At 36.4% G+C, this 15,048-nt stretch overlaps 1 protein-coding gene across 6 annotated transcripts in view; it reads left to right on the top strand.

Annotated features, from left to right (window-relative positions):
* LOC115232572 (ras and EF-hand domain-containing protein homolog) overlaps window positions 1–15,048 on the top strand; it is a 117,634-nt gene that overhangs the window by 47,793 nt on the left and 54,793 nt on the right. The gene's annotated exons all lie outside the window — the stretch shown is intronic.

Genomic DNA, 15,048 nt, shown 5'->3' with positions numbered 1-15,048 from the left:
CGATTCCCGGTGACGCGTTCTGTCCTTGATCAAGACACTTTATTTTACGATGCTCCATTCCACTCAGCTGACAAAAATGAGTAGTACCTGTATTTCAAAGGGCCAGCCTTGTCACATTCTGTGTCATGCTGAATCTCCTTGCGAACTACGTTAAGGGTACACGTGTCTGTGAAACGTTAATTTCACGAGCAAGCTGTTCTGTTGATCGAATCAGCTGGGACCATCGTCGTCATAACCGACAGAGTGCTCCTTTATTTTTGTTAGCATGAAAGGATGAAAGGCGAAGTCGACTTTGACGAAATTTGAATTCTAAACGAGGTGCGCCGAACTAAATACCTCAAGGTATTTTATCTAACACTAACGATTCTTTCTATTAATCGCCCTAATCCTAACCATAAATATGGTACATGTATGTGTCTGCGGTGTATACCCATATATGTGTGTGTTTATGTAAAATCAGTGACATAGTTGGTTACGAGCGAAAGTCTCAGAAAGCCGATTACAAGCGGATCTGTGGTAATTTCTGAATGGCCAGAAAATATTTGTCCCCAATATTTTCTGATCATAGAGCGGTAAATTCTCGCTGTGAGATTCAGTTTCTAAAAACCGAATGTTCTTTCAATGTATGTTAGTCTTATTGTGATTACTTTTGCGACTGCCTTTCTCTAAAGCTATAGAACTTTTGTATGGTTCATGCAGAAAATTTGCTCATACCACCGAAACTGCTCATTGCAGATTTCTTATTTCTATGCCAACTTCGAACTCTATGCAGAAATTACTTGTTACTTAATGAAGTGAAATAGAAGGTCCACATCGATGATGCTACTCGTTATTTAGCTTCAGGTCAGACCTGAACGAGCAGATCGATGATTAAAAATGCCCATGTAATAAACGCCTGTTTTTAAATGAAAGAAGCACATCATACCTTTTAGAAGAATGACCTATTATTTTTTCAAGAAACAGTTGACAGTTACTTAGAAATTTCTGCTATATAACATGTAACCTTTGGCAGGCTGTCCCATTATGAATACACAGCCGAAATTTCTTAACCTCACCATTTTCCTTGTATGTGTATATGTATGTGTGTGTGATCCGAGTATATATTTCGATATATCTGTGTACAATATATACAGGGTGCTCAAAGCTCTAAATTAGAATTTAAAAAATAATGTAATCTATTACACATGGAGAACATATATGTACAATATACTAGGAAGCAGGAATATTAATTTTGGCTTCAAATTTTGGCACAAGACCAGCAATTTTGGGGGTAGGATAGGAATATAAGTCAATTACATCAACCTCAGTGTTCAACTAGTACTTATATTATCGACACCGACAGGATGAAAGGCAAAGTCGACCTTGACAGCATTTGAACTCAGAAAGTAAAGACGGACGAAACACACCCAAGTATTTTGCCCGATATACTAACGATTTTGCCAGTTCACCGCCTTAACACGAATATCAATATTAAAATAAATATTAAAGGTGGTGAGCCGGCAGAACCGTTAGCGTTACGCTTTGAATTCGAATCCCGCCTGGGTCAGCTTTGCCTTTCATCCTTTCTGGTTCAATAAAATAAAGGCGGCGAGTTGGCAGAAACGTTAGCACGCCGGTCGAAATGTTTGGCGGTATTTCGCCTGCCGCTACGTTCTGAGTTGAATTTCCGTCGAGGCCGACTTTGCCTTTCATCCTTTCGGGGTCGATTAAATAAGTACCAGTTACGCACTGGGGTCGATATAATCGACTTAATCCGTTTGTCTGTCTTTGTTTGTCTCTTCTGTGTTTAGCACCTTGTGGGTAGTAAAGAAATAGGTATTTCGTCTGTCTTTATGTTCTGAGTTCAAATTCCACCGAGATCGACTTTGCTTTTCATCCTTTCGGGGTCGTTACATTAGTACCAGTTGCGTACTTTAGTATCAGTTGCGTATTCTTTTCTACTCTAGGTACAAGGCCTGAAATATTAGGGCAGAGGGCCAGTCGATTAGATCCACCAGTTGCGTACGAAAGACAAAGTACGCAACTGGTGGATCTAATCGACTGGCCCTCTGCCCTAATATTTCAGGCCTTGTACCTAGAGTAGAAAAGAATAAAATAAAGTACCTGTCAATTACAGGGGGTCAGTGTAATCGACTTACTCCTATACTGAAAATTGCTAGTCTGTGGCCAGAATTTGAAAAGATTATTCATGGTTTGCAAGATGCCTCAAGAGCTCCTGGTTTTCAAAGTGCCTCAAGAGTTTTCTTTCGTATACTGATAGAAACAGGTACAACTTCGAAAATATATATACAAATATCCAAGTGTGTTAAATACAACGCGAGAATGCCGAAAATTTACAGATCTTAATATTGCTATGTTTTGGAACATACTTAAATCTATTCTTAAGACAATCTGTCGATGAACTGACAGCAGTGTTGATGAATCATTCTAGCAAATTGTACTTTGGACACGCGCACACGCACGCACCTTAACTACCAGTTTTTCATTCAACAAATATGTTGATATAAATCCTTAGTCTTTCAGCTCGCCTCTGCACTAACTTAGTCATTTGGTATTGCTAACTCAATGATTAATACACAATGGTCATTTTTGTCATTGAAATTGATTGTGCGTATTATTTTGTTATGTGGTGAATTGTATGATAATTTCCATTGTTATTTCTAAAGACAAGATAATGCCGATCGCCTTGTATCTACCATAAAGGCTCATTGTTATTTTCTAAGACAAGTGTATGCTTATAGGACTAAATCTGTTTCTATGGGAAGTTGAAAGTGCGTGGATCAACCTCCTAGCATTGCTGAAACTCTATGTTTATTTTGTTGGAGTTTGTGTAGGACAGCCGGATACAATTTCGGAATGTGTTTCAGAAAATACATCACGATGACGGCATTTGTCGTCTATAATATAACAATTGTAGATATACCTTTCAAAGTATTTAGCTGTAAAGTAAATGTTGTTTGCTTTTACTGCTCCGCTCTGGTTGGATGAAAACATCAAAGCCTGAATAAGTTTTTCCTCCTCCTCCTCCTCCTCCTCCTCCTCCTCCTCCCTCCTCCTCATCCTCCTCCTCATCATCATCATCATCTCATCATCATCATCATCATCATCGGCAACAGCAGCAGTAACAGCTAGTTACATATATGTCCATGTGTAGCGTGTGTACATGTGTGCATGGATGCGTGAGTATATATATTTGTCTATTAGAATATTAAAAGAAACTGAACATTAAAAATAACAAATAACAAAACAGCTAAGAAATAACAAACAACATTAAAAATCGAACATCATATGTATATGTATGTATGTATGCATGTATGTATGTATGTATGTATGTATGTATGTATGTATGTATGTATGTATGCATGTATGTATGTATGTATGTATGCATGTATGTATGTATGTGGGAGTGTATGTATGCATATATATATATATATATATATATATATATATATATATATACATACATACATACATACATACATACATGCATACATACATACATACATACATACATACATACATACATACATACATACATATATACTTGTTGATTGCTACCAAGTCACTGAAACAACCATATTCACTAAATACTGAATACAACTTTTATTTCTTTATCAATGTTAATTTTAAGTAGAATCGGCTTTTCATGTCTACGCTTGAGAAGAGTTAATGGAATATATGATAAACTTAGCAAAGGGTCGGCATTGCGCCGTCTTCGCCAAGTCCCTTAACGCAAGCATGACTGTGTGTGTATATAAGTAGTTCGCTTCACAATCACGTAGTTCCTGGTTCAATGCCCTTGAGGTGCTCCAATTCTTGTGAAAATTAGGTAAGTACTGTACAAAAGCCCGTCAAATGAGCTGTATTTGTTCAGTGGTGATAGGTTGAAACCGTCAATCTGTTTGACACCAAACTTTAGCCTTGAGGAATATTTTTTCGCTGAACTCATTCTGTTGCAAGTATTCAGATGATGTCACCATTGTGAGAACAAATGCACTTGCTTTTTAGAATACACGTATTGCAAATTCTCTCCCACTACCTCCTATTACACCACCACCATTATGTCATGCTAGTTTCATACATAAAGGTTATTGATATTTTTTCTTTAGACCGTCTATTTTTTTTTATTTTAGATTAAATTTTTTTTAGATAACTGGATAGTTGAAAGACGTGACATTGACACTAATATATTTTTTCATCAGAGATATTGACCTCAGTATTTCAGTAGAATTTCCCACGAAAACAAAACCTAATCGAAATTATTTTAGAAATTTGTTAAATGTTGTTGCTGCTGCTGTGTTGTTTAACCATGGATTAGACTTGATCAAGCAGACATGATCAAAAATGTCCTAGCCTTGGCAATCCAGGTTTTAAATATTTAATATATAACTACATTAATCGATGTGAGGCTTCTTTTCTGCAGGCAGCATGAAGTGTTTTAAAGTAGATCTAATTGCTACATCTAGCAGGTTCAGCGACTACGTAGATGCTGTCTTGTTGACAGTTACTAAATAATATACTCGCTGACAAGTTACTAATAATATGCTCGTTGACAATTAATAATATATTGTCAATTATCGCCAAATTTTTGAAGTATGAAATGTCTGGACAATAATGAAAAATAATCTTTTCTAATTCTGGTGCAAGGCCTGCAGTTTTAGGGAGTATGTGACTCGATTTCATCGACCTCAGTATTTAAGTGGGAATGTATTATCGACTCCAAAAAGATTAAAAGCAAAGTCGACCTCGGCGGTATTTGAACGTAGAACTAGCGTAGCTAGTGTGTGTGCCACTCGGGTGGCCCTTCCGTTTGCCACCCCCGGATCCCACAAAAAAACACATATTGCTTACAGCAGACCCACAAAAGTGGTATCCATTTAAAAGTGTCGCCCCTAGGTATGCTAGTGCATAGAACAAAATTGGTCATAGCATTCGAGCCATGACTATTTACTCTTCAGAGTCATTGCGTATCTAAGACTATATTATTCAATGTCTTCCTCCTTTTTATAATAGACTGTTAAAGAGGATGATATAAAATAAACAGTGATAGAAGATATAGTATATTAGGCTGTGAGAGAGAGGATATTATGTATCCTCTCTCACATATATCAGGTAATGAGAGAGGATATAACATACATCACTGTGACAGATGCTGTTATATAAAATACAGTTATACAGTGGTGGAGAATCTATATATTAATACGCTTGTACCATCGGTGTTTGTCACGCTAAGGGAAATAAGCCAGGATTAAATTCGAGTTATTTCCCTTGGCTTCTGGACTGGCATTGCTGCAATACTCTTCAAAGGTGGTAAAACTCTTTACCGTATATTCAAGCTTCCAGTTCCTTTGAGTGAAACTTGTGTGTGCAATATTCTACCAAATTGTGACTAAGGAAACATTCTTAGGCGAGTAAAAGACTTCATTGTTGACGAAGCTTCTATGATACCAGTTTATGCTTTGAAAGCTATAGATAATGGTTTAAGAGATATTATGAATAGTAATAGTATATTTGGTGGGAAAATTATCGTACTAGGAGGAGATTTTAGACAAGTTATTCCAGTTCCCAGAGCTCCTCCTGCAGCTGTACTTGGTGCCTGCCTCAAATGCTCCTCTATGTGGGATAATTTTCATCAAATGCAACTTACGCAAAACATGAGAACAAATGCAAATGAACAAGATTTTTTGAGGTGGCTACTACAACTTGGAAGTGGATTTCTTCAAAGCTCTCTAGATAATCTTGCAGAAGATACTATTGATGTTCCTGAGGCACCCATATGTAACAATTCTTTGGTATCTGATATATTTGGAAATTGTACAACAGAAGAAATGGAAACTAGAGTGATCTTATCCCCTAAAAATTCGGACTGCTTAGTAGTAAATGAAGAAATTCTAAGTAGATTGCCCACTGAAACTAAGACGTATCTAAGCACCAACGTAGTAACTTCTGATAATAAAGAAGAAACTCAGAATTATCTCATGGAGTTTATAAACGAACTTACACTTTCTGGAACGCCTCCCCATCGCCTTAACTTAAAAGTTGGAGCAATTATTATGCTTCTTAGAAACCCTTCTATAACACAAGGTCTATGCAACGGAACTCGCTTAGAAGTACTCTAGCTCCACGGGCATGGCATCGAAGCGTCAATTGTAAGTGGATCTCATTCTCATACGAGAGTACTGATTCCAAGAATCAAACTTTGTATATGGTCCGATATGAACAAGGAGAAAATTTCAAAGAGCCGATATTCTAAAGTAGGGACAGAACGCAGTGGTTAGTGCGGGGCCGGGGGTAGATGGATGTAACAAGTGGAGAGACGGATGGGTCGAAGGTGCTTGAATGGTGGGGGTATGGCGCCATCCAGCTCCGAAGAACTGAGGTCAATGTAGTAATGATAAAAAAAAAGATAACGAGAGGAGACAGCACACCAGTGAGCCAGAGGCTGGAGTGTGTCCCTTAGTAATTAAATGCAATTTAGTCGAGTGGCCCTTCTCTGGATGCGGTTCAGGATGTCTGTGTGCTGAGCAATATATTTAGTAGGGTGTTAAACTTGTGTTCTAGTTTTTTCAAATGTAACTATTTTTTCATGAAATTCAAGTTTCTGATTTTGAACCATTCTGGTTAATAGTTTATTATATTTAAAGAATCGTATTATAGTAAATACAAATGTTGACGTGTGTGGTCATGTCCCCATTTTTTAATATCTAGCATTCTAATACATGCAGAGGAATGCAAATAAACATTATTTACATGATTTACATTTGACGGATATTTGTCCTCATCTTGTTTGTTGTTACCACAACGTATTATTATTATTATTATTATTATTATTATTATTATTATTATTATTATTATTATTATTATTATTATTATTAAGGACACTGTCTGGAATCGAACTCGGAATCTTGGGGTTAGTAGCCCGCGCTCTTAACCACTACACCATATGCCCGTGGCGTAGTGATTAAGAGCGTGGGCTACTAACCCCAAGATTCCGAGTTCGATTCCAGGCAGTGTCCTGAATAATAATAATAATAATAATAATAATAATAATAATAATAATAATAATAATATTACAAGTAACTGCAGAATATGTGGAGATGGACAAGAAACAATAAATCATATTATCTCTAGCTACCCAGTCCTGGCTAAGAAGGAATATATTCACAGACATGACAGAGTTGGAACCTACATACATTGGAAGCTATGCCAACATTATGGAATAACAACAGAAAAAAGATGGTATAGGCACACACCAGAAAAGGTCACAGAAAACGAGAAAGCAACCATACTCTGGGATATGCTGATACACACAGATAGAGAAATTAAGGCCAACAGACCAGATATAGCTGTCAGAGATCATGAAGAAAAAAAATGCTTTCTAATTGATGTATCAATACCGGCAGATGACAACGTTTCTCTAAAAGAAATGGAGAAACTCTCAAAATACAAAGACCTGGAAATAGAGGTAACTAGAATGTGGAATCTGAAAACAGAAACAATTCCTATCATAGTAGGTGCATTAGGCATGATAAAAAAATATTCAGACAAATACATAACAAAAACACCAGGACTTACAAACACATATAACATACAGAAAATTGCACTACTAGGCACTGCACACATCCTACGCAGAACACTTTCCATACAATAACCATCAGAGCCTCACAACAAATCACAGCACATACCCAAGGCACACAGAGCTGCGCTCGGTAGTGAAGTGAAAGCACGCTATAAAAATAAAACTACTGAATAATAATAATAATAATAATAATAATAATAATAATAATAATAATAATAATAATAATATCGAAAAATATCTTAAGAATGAGGACCCAGGTTCGAAATTTCCCGAAGACACCTGATAAAGGCTGGAGGGTATATCAGCCGAAACGTGTTAACAACGAATAAGATGACAAATATCCGTCAAATGTAAATATAGAACTGAATGCAAATAAAGCCTGATTATATAGGTAGTTTTGGTCGTAGATTTAGGTTTCACACGTATTTACAGTATTTATCAATTAGGAATCACCAATAGATTTTAATGTGTCAGGACCGGAAACTTGGTACCTTACATGTTTACCTGATGTGATAGCTGGTAACCTATTCTTGTCCTTTGTATCAAGTGATAACAAGGCTTGTATTGATTAAGATTTTCTTAACATTCTGTGTTCAAATGCCGATAATGTCGACTTTGTCTTTCGTCTTTCCCAGACAAATATTTAGTTAAGATCTTTTTCATTCTGAGTTTAAACCCACCAAGGTCAACTTTCTTTAATCCCACCTGGGCCGTAAAAGTCAAGTACTGAAATAGATTTAATTGACTATGTCCTCCTTCCTAATTCTGGCATTGCACCAACGTTGCAATTTAGAATTACTTACTATTACTATTATTCAATATTTGTTGAAACAACATTATTCTGTTTCTAAAAACAGTTTGATTTTGACATAAATAGTAATAATTTTTGTAAGGCTACATATAACAGCGTGACACGATGGTTTAGAGATAATGAAGTGTCGGCTTTATTTAGAATTACATACATGAGATCGTGTTAAGCTACTGATGTGTGATGTGTAAAAACTGGGAGCTAACTACTGAAACTTCGGGATAAGCTTCTTTATAAATTAATAATTTTTTGTCGCAGATGATGTTAGTGAGTGAAAAACAACAAGAGGTGATATGTTGCTATGTGTGGTACTCCGTCGGTTGCGACGACGAGGGTTCCAGTTGATCCGATCAACAGAACACCCTGCTCGTGAAATTAACGTGCAAGTGGTTGAGCATTCCACTGACACTTGTACCCTTAATGTAGTTCTCGGGGATATTCAGCGTGACACTGAGTATGACAAGGTTGGCCCTATGAAATATAGCTACAACAGAAACAGGAAGAAAGGGTGAGAGTAAGTTGTGGTAAGAGTACAGCAGGGTTCGCTACCACTCCCTCCTTCGTGGATATTTACGTGTTTTCGCTCAATAAACACTCATAATGCTCGGTCTGGGAATCGAAACCACGATCCTACAACCGCGAGTCCGCTTCCCTAACCACTGGGCCATTGCGCCTCCACTATGTTGCTATAGTTTATATCTGGAGTTCACACTCATGTTCTAAAATTGTTTAAAGAAATGTTGGACATATTGAGATGACTTGTCCTTGATTCCCTCCGTGGAGGGATGTCCATCCTACTGTATAGGATTATCACTTAAAAAATAACTGATGTGATTATTATGATACAGAGACGTACGAGCAGCTAAATCAGATGTAAGCTTTGGTAGTGAAATTTAAATTTATGAAAGATAAAATCGTTACAAAACAGGTAAAGTGGTAGACTGTACCGTGGGTGTAAATTTGAGTGATAAAATGCTGAGAATAATAAAGTCAATTATTATGATAAAAGGAAATAAGTTCAGAGTTAGTACATCTAAGTGTTACAATGCAATTTGACGGTTGACTACAACTTTCTGAAACTCGCAGGTTGAATAACGACTTAACATTGTGGAATAAAAGAAGGTTGAGGATTGTTTTCTCAACGCATAGTTAAGAAAATTCCATATTGTTAATAGGTATGTTTAACGTGTCATTCAGGCGGTTGTTTAATTATAGATTTTGTAGATGTGCCTATCTTTGTTGTCAGTAGACTTTATTATAACTTATATATGTTTTGTAACTCATGGAAAGCAATTTAATCTTCATGTTTTCAACAATTTATATACTAGTTTCTACGAGCCCTTATTTAATGCCATGTTGATGAGGTGTGTGCATCATTTTCTTTCAGAAATGTTGAGCTATGTGTAGATGCTACATCAGCTTTATTCATTGTATGAGTGGTTTTGCCAATTCTGGTGTCATTTTAGGGTTCAGTTATTTGTTGTGTATAATCTGTGCAGTGAAAGCGTGTGGCTCAATGTTTAGGGTATTCAGCTTACGATCGTAAGGTCATGAGTTCAAATCTGGCGACGCGTTGTGTTCTTGAGCAAGACACTATATTTCACATTGCTCCAGTCCAGTCAGCTGGCAAAAACGAGTAGTACCTGTATTTTAAAGTGTCAGCCTTGTCACACTCTGTCACGCTGAATCTCCCTGAGAACTAACTTAAGATTATACGTGTCTGTGGAGTGCTCAACCACTTGCACATTAATTTCACGAGCAGATTGCTCCGTTGATCAAATCAACTGGAACCCTCGTCGTCGTAACCAACGGAGTGCCAGTGTCAGTTATATGGTATAATCTATGTATTGTGAGTCGTGCTATTTTGTTGGGTGGTAAGGCGGCGAGCTGGCAGAAACGTTAGCGGTATTTCGTCTACCACTACGTTCTGAGTTCAAATTCCGCCATGGTCGACTTCGCCTTTTATCCTTTCGGGGTCGATAAATCAATTACCAGTTGAGTATTGGGGTCAATGTCATCGACTTGCTCCTTCCCCCGAAATTTCAGGTCTTGTGCCTAGAGTAGAAAAGTTATTTTGTTGGGTGGTTATTGAGTTTCGTATATGTTGTGTAATGTATTGTAGTGATTGTGCAGAGTATGTACTGTATGGCTTCTCTATTATTATTGGATCGCAGTTGTAAAGAAATGAGCATTGTTTTTCAGTTGTTGCTCTTATAGTGTCAGTTATCAATTATTTATGAATATATTGAGTAGCGACTGTAGAAGGTGTGCCGAAGTCGACTTTGCCTTTCATCCTTTCGGGGTCGATAAATTAAGTACCACTGAAACACTAGGGGGTCAATGTAATCGACTTATTTAATGGCTACCCTTGTGGCAAAATTTGAAACCATTATTATTATTATTATTATTATTATTATTATTATTATTATTATTATTATTATTTTATTATTATTATTATCATTATTATTATTATTATATTATTATTATTATTATTATTATTATTATTATTATTATTATTATTATTATTATTGTTATTATTATTATTCAGTAGTCTTTTTTTATCACGTGCTTTCGCTGCACTGCCGAGTGGAGCTCTGTGTGCCTCAAGCATGTGCTGTGGTTTGTTGTGATGCTCTTATTTTTACTGTATTGAAAGTGTTTAACGCAGGCTGTGTACGGTGTCTAGTAGTGCTGTTTTCTGTAGGTTATATGTACTTGCTAGTTCTGGTGTTTTTGTTATGTATTTGTCTGAATATTCTTTTATCATACTTAATGCACCTTCTATGATAGAGATTCGAATTACTTCTATTTCCATGTCTTTGTATTTTGAAGGTTTCTCCATTTCTTTTAGAGAAACATTGTCATCTGTTGGTAATGACACATCAGTTAGAAAGCATATTTTTTTTCTTGATCTCTGACAACTATGTCCGGCATATTAGTTTTAATTTATCTATCTGTGGTATTTCGTCTGCTACTACGTTCTGAGTTCAAATTTTGCCTTTTATCTTTCCGAGGTCGATTAAATTAGTACCAGTTACGCACTGGGGTCGATGTAATTGACTTAACTCCTTCCTCCATATTTGAGGCCTTGTGCTTCCAGTTGACGGGGGTATTATTATTATTATTATTATTATTATTATTATTATTATTATTATTATTATTATTATTATTATTATTATTATTATTATTATTCGGTCATAAACTCCCGTTTTAATTCCGATATTAAAATCACATGCAATTTCTGAAAATTTCGATTAAGAGACATTACCTTTCCGAGTGTTCTTGATTGCAATTATCTGATGCATTCTCCTAGACCTTTCCTGGAGTGGGCTATAATAGAAAAGATTATTATTATTGTTGTTGTAGAAGAAGTAGTAGTAGTTGTTGTAATAGAAGTAGGAGTAGTAGTTGTTCTTGTCTTTCTTAATTGCATAAGTTCTTAATGTTCATGTATTTGTACTGTCAGATTTTTTAGTTTATTCTAAATGCAGTTAATATTACCCTTACATTTCTTTATAGTGCTACTAAATCATTTATATCCAGTTGGTATCATTACAACTGTTATTATTACAAGCATGGCTAGGCTATTAAATCTATTGCCAAACTTAGTTCTGTTTTAAGCATTAATTTAATGCATCTATCACATTTATTCGTAAACTTTTCTTTTGTGTGTGTTCTGATCTGTTTAGCTAAATTTCAAGTATTTGTGTTTCTTTATTTCGTCTAATTCTCTTATCTTTGCTCCAGTAATTTAACCTGATATCAATGTTCTTTCTCTCTTTTCAAGGTTGCCTTGGCGCATTTTTCTTATCCAAATCTATATCATATCAGTTTCGTCAGAGAATCGGTGAACTGTCTGTAGCAGTCGTCATCATCATCATCATCATCATCATCATTTCATTTTTCTTTCAATTGTGTCTCCATTTCTTGCTGAGTGTCTTCCCGACACCTAGAGCGAAGAAATTCATTTTATACCTTAGTGGGCCATTAAAATAAACAGACCAGATTGTTTACCCACAACGTCAAGTGATAGAAAAATAGAAGAAAAAATATTATTATTGTGTGATGAAAACTGAGTGTTTATTTTGCTGGGTACGATCGGAAATGTCAGCTGTCCACAGCCAGCAGACAAAGGTGACACTTGTTTACTTGTCATGCTTCAAGAACTCTGCGGAGAATGCTTGCTGATTCTTGTAGTTGTTCTAACTTTATACATGCACCAGTCTTTTTCAGTCAAGTTGGTAGTTGGCTGCTGGTACTTCCAAGTGCGCCAATTGCTATTGGTATCACGTCTACTCTCCTCATTGACCACAAACTTCATATTTCCCACTTTAAATAGTCATAATTGATCAGTTATTCCTCTTTCTCTTTGATCTTGTTGTCACAGGGACATGCTATGTCAAAAATCATGCTTGTTCTTTCCTTTTCATTCACCACAACAATGTTCAGTTTCTGATGTCTGGACGGGTGGTCGGACTGAATCATTGCATCACACAGAATTCTCATTCTCATTCTCGGTGGCTCGGTGACTCCTTCTGGGGTTTGCTCATACAATAATAATGATAATAATAATAATAATAATAATAATAATAATAATAATAATAATAATAACAACAGCAACAACAATAATAATATTACTGTTATTATTCAAGGCAGCGAGCTGGCAGAATCGTTAGTACGCCGGAAAACATGCTTAGCGGTATTTCGTCCGAATTACGTTCTGAGTTCAAATTCCGCCCGAGGTCGACTTTGCTTTTCATCCTTTCGGGGTCGATAAAATGAGTACCAGTTGAGTACTGGGCTCGATGTAAACGACTAGTTCACTCCCGCCAAATTTCAGTCCTTGTACCTAAAATAGAAATTCTTCTTCTTCTTCTTCTTCTTCTTCTTCTTCTTCTTCTTCTTCTTCTTCTTCTTCTTCTTCTTCTTCTTCTTCTTCTTCTTACTATCATCAAAGCAGGACTAGCAAAATCATTAGATACCTGGCAAAATGCTTAGCGGCATTTCGTCCATATTTACGTTCTGAGTTCAAATTCCGCCCGAGGTCGACTTTGCCTTTTATCCTTTCGAGGTCGATAGAATAAGTACCAGTTGAACACTGGTATCGACTTTGACTAGCTCCTCCCCCAAATTTCAGGCCTTGTGCCTATAATAGAAATGATAATTATTATTATTATTATTTCTTTTCATCACATATTTTATTGGAATTCCTGGAGTCTTGCATGCGTAGCGGGCTTGCTGACTGCTGCTTACGGTACCATACTGTCTGTTCTTTTCAACTATCTAATACTTTCCAGATTATTCTGGCCGTACCAATGAGGCAAACCTTTTGTAATAGTTCTACTGGGTAGTCTATTCTCATTTCGTTTATATTCTTCTTCATGCTTTCTGATACTGTTCCCAAGGATCCAACAATAATTGGTACTATTTTCACCTTCTTCATTTTCCATAGCCGGGCTATTTCGTACTTCAGAGGGTTGTGTTTATCTTGTTATTATTTTCATACACACTCAACATATTAGACTGTTGGAAAACAAAAAATCCTAACATCTGGCTACAACAATTAACCTTAGATGCCAAGAACCATCCTAAGTATCCTAGCTGTCCCTAATAACACTGTTTTATTGTTATTATTGAGTGAGAGTGCAATGCATGCCATCAAATTGACACTGGGGTAAAATATACGAAGCCCAGTATACCCACCATGACTACCCGTCTGATAAGAGTACACTAGGGACATGCATCACAACCATATGTGCGCAACATGGTGATCTCATATCAAGATAAACAGCACATGACCTTGCAGGTGTGGCCCAGTTAGAATTTTCTTCAGGTCGAGTAGCCCATCCCGCTCAAAGGTTCCTGAATAAGGGTTGTTTAAGGATGTTGAACTAAACATCCATGTCTCCAAAGGTGGATTATCCAAACCTCAAAGAATCCCTCTTAACACATGGCTATGATGCTCCCCCACTACTTCTGCTCGTGATCAGCGATGCACATATCGTCAACAACTAAGGGACATGCTCAACTGACAAGCAAAGTATTGAGTAGAATATTTGCAGTAATCCATCTTTTATACCAAGACTAAACAATGTACATGCTAACAGACAAAATAATAATAATAATAATAATAATAATAATAATAATAATAATAATAATAATAATAATAATATTGTTATTATTATCTGGTCGGTGGAAAGGCATACTGGCATTCTTTAAGGAGTTAGTCGGTGATATGATTGACAATTGCCTGGGCTTGAACGAGGTATCTCTGAGTAGTCTCTTGAGGACTTTGATGTTAGTAATTTCAAGATATTGCCAAAAGTCCTTTACAAGGCATAAGGATTTGCCTGTCCGAGATAAATTCGACAGTCCTTTACTGTGTTGCAGCTGCAGCAAATTGATCGAAATGCGCACAAAGAATCGAAACTGTTTGGAATATATTTATATAATATTCCTGGATTTCCGACTTGAAAGCTTGTCTCACAAGGCTTTTAGAACAGCGGTATTGATCTATCACCAAGTTTAACGTAAAAATCACCCTACTGCATTCCTTTGGCAATGATGGTAGATAATCATTCTTTGACTTGTGATTATTTCGAAGGAAGTCGTGTAGTGGTCAAAGCTTTTCTCTCGGGTAAATTCCTAATTAATTTCTGCA

This window comes from Octopus sinensis, linkage group LG2 (genome assembly GCF_006345805.1).
Source record: "Octopus sinensis linkage group LG2, ASM634580v1, whole genome shotgun sequence".
In the NCBI taxonomy this organism is placed as follows: Eukaryota; Metazoa; Mollusca; class Cephalopoda; order Octopoda; family Octopodidae; genus Octopus; species Octopus sinensis.
Note: the sequence above shows the minus strand (reverse complement) of the source record. Positions and strands in the feature narration are given on the sequence as shown.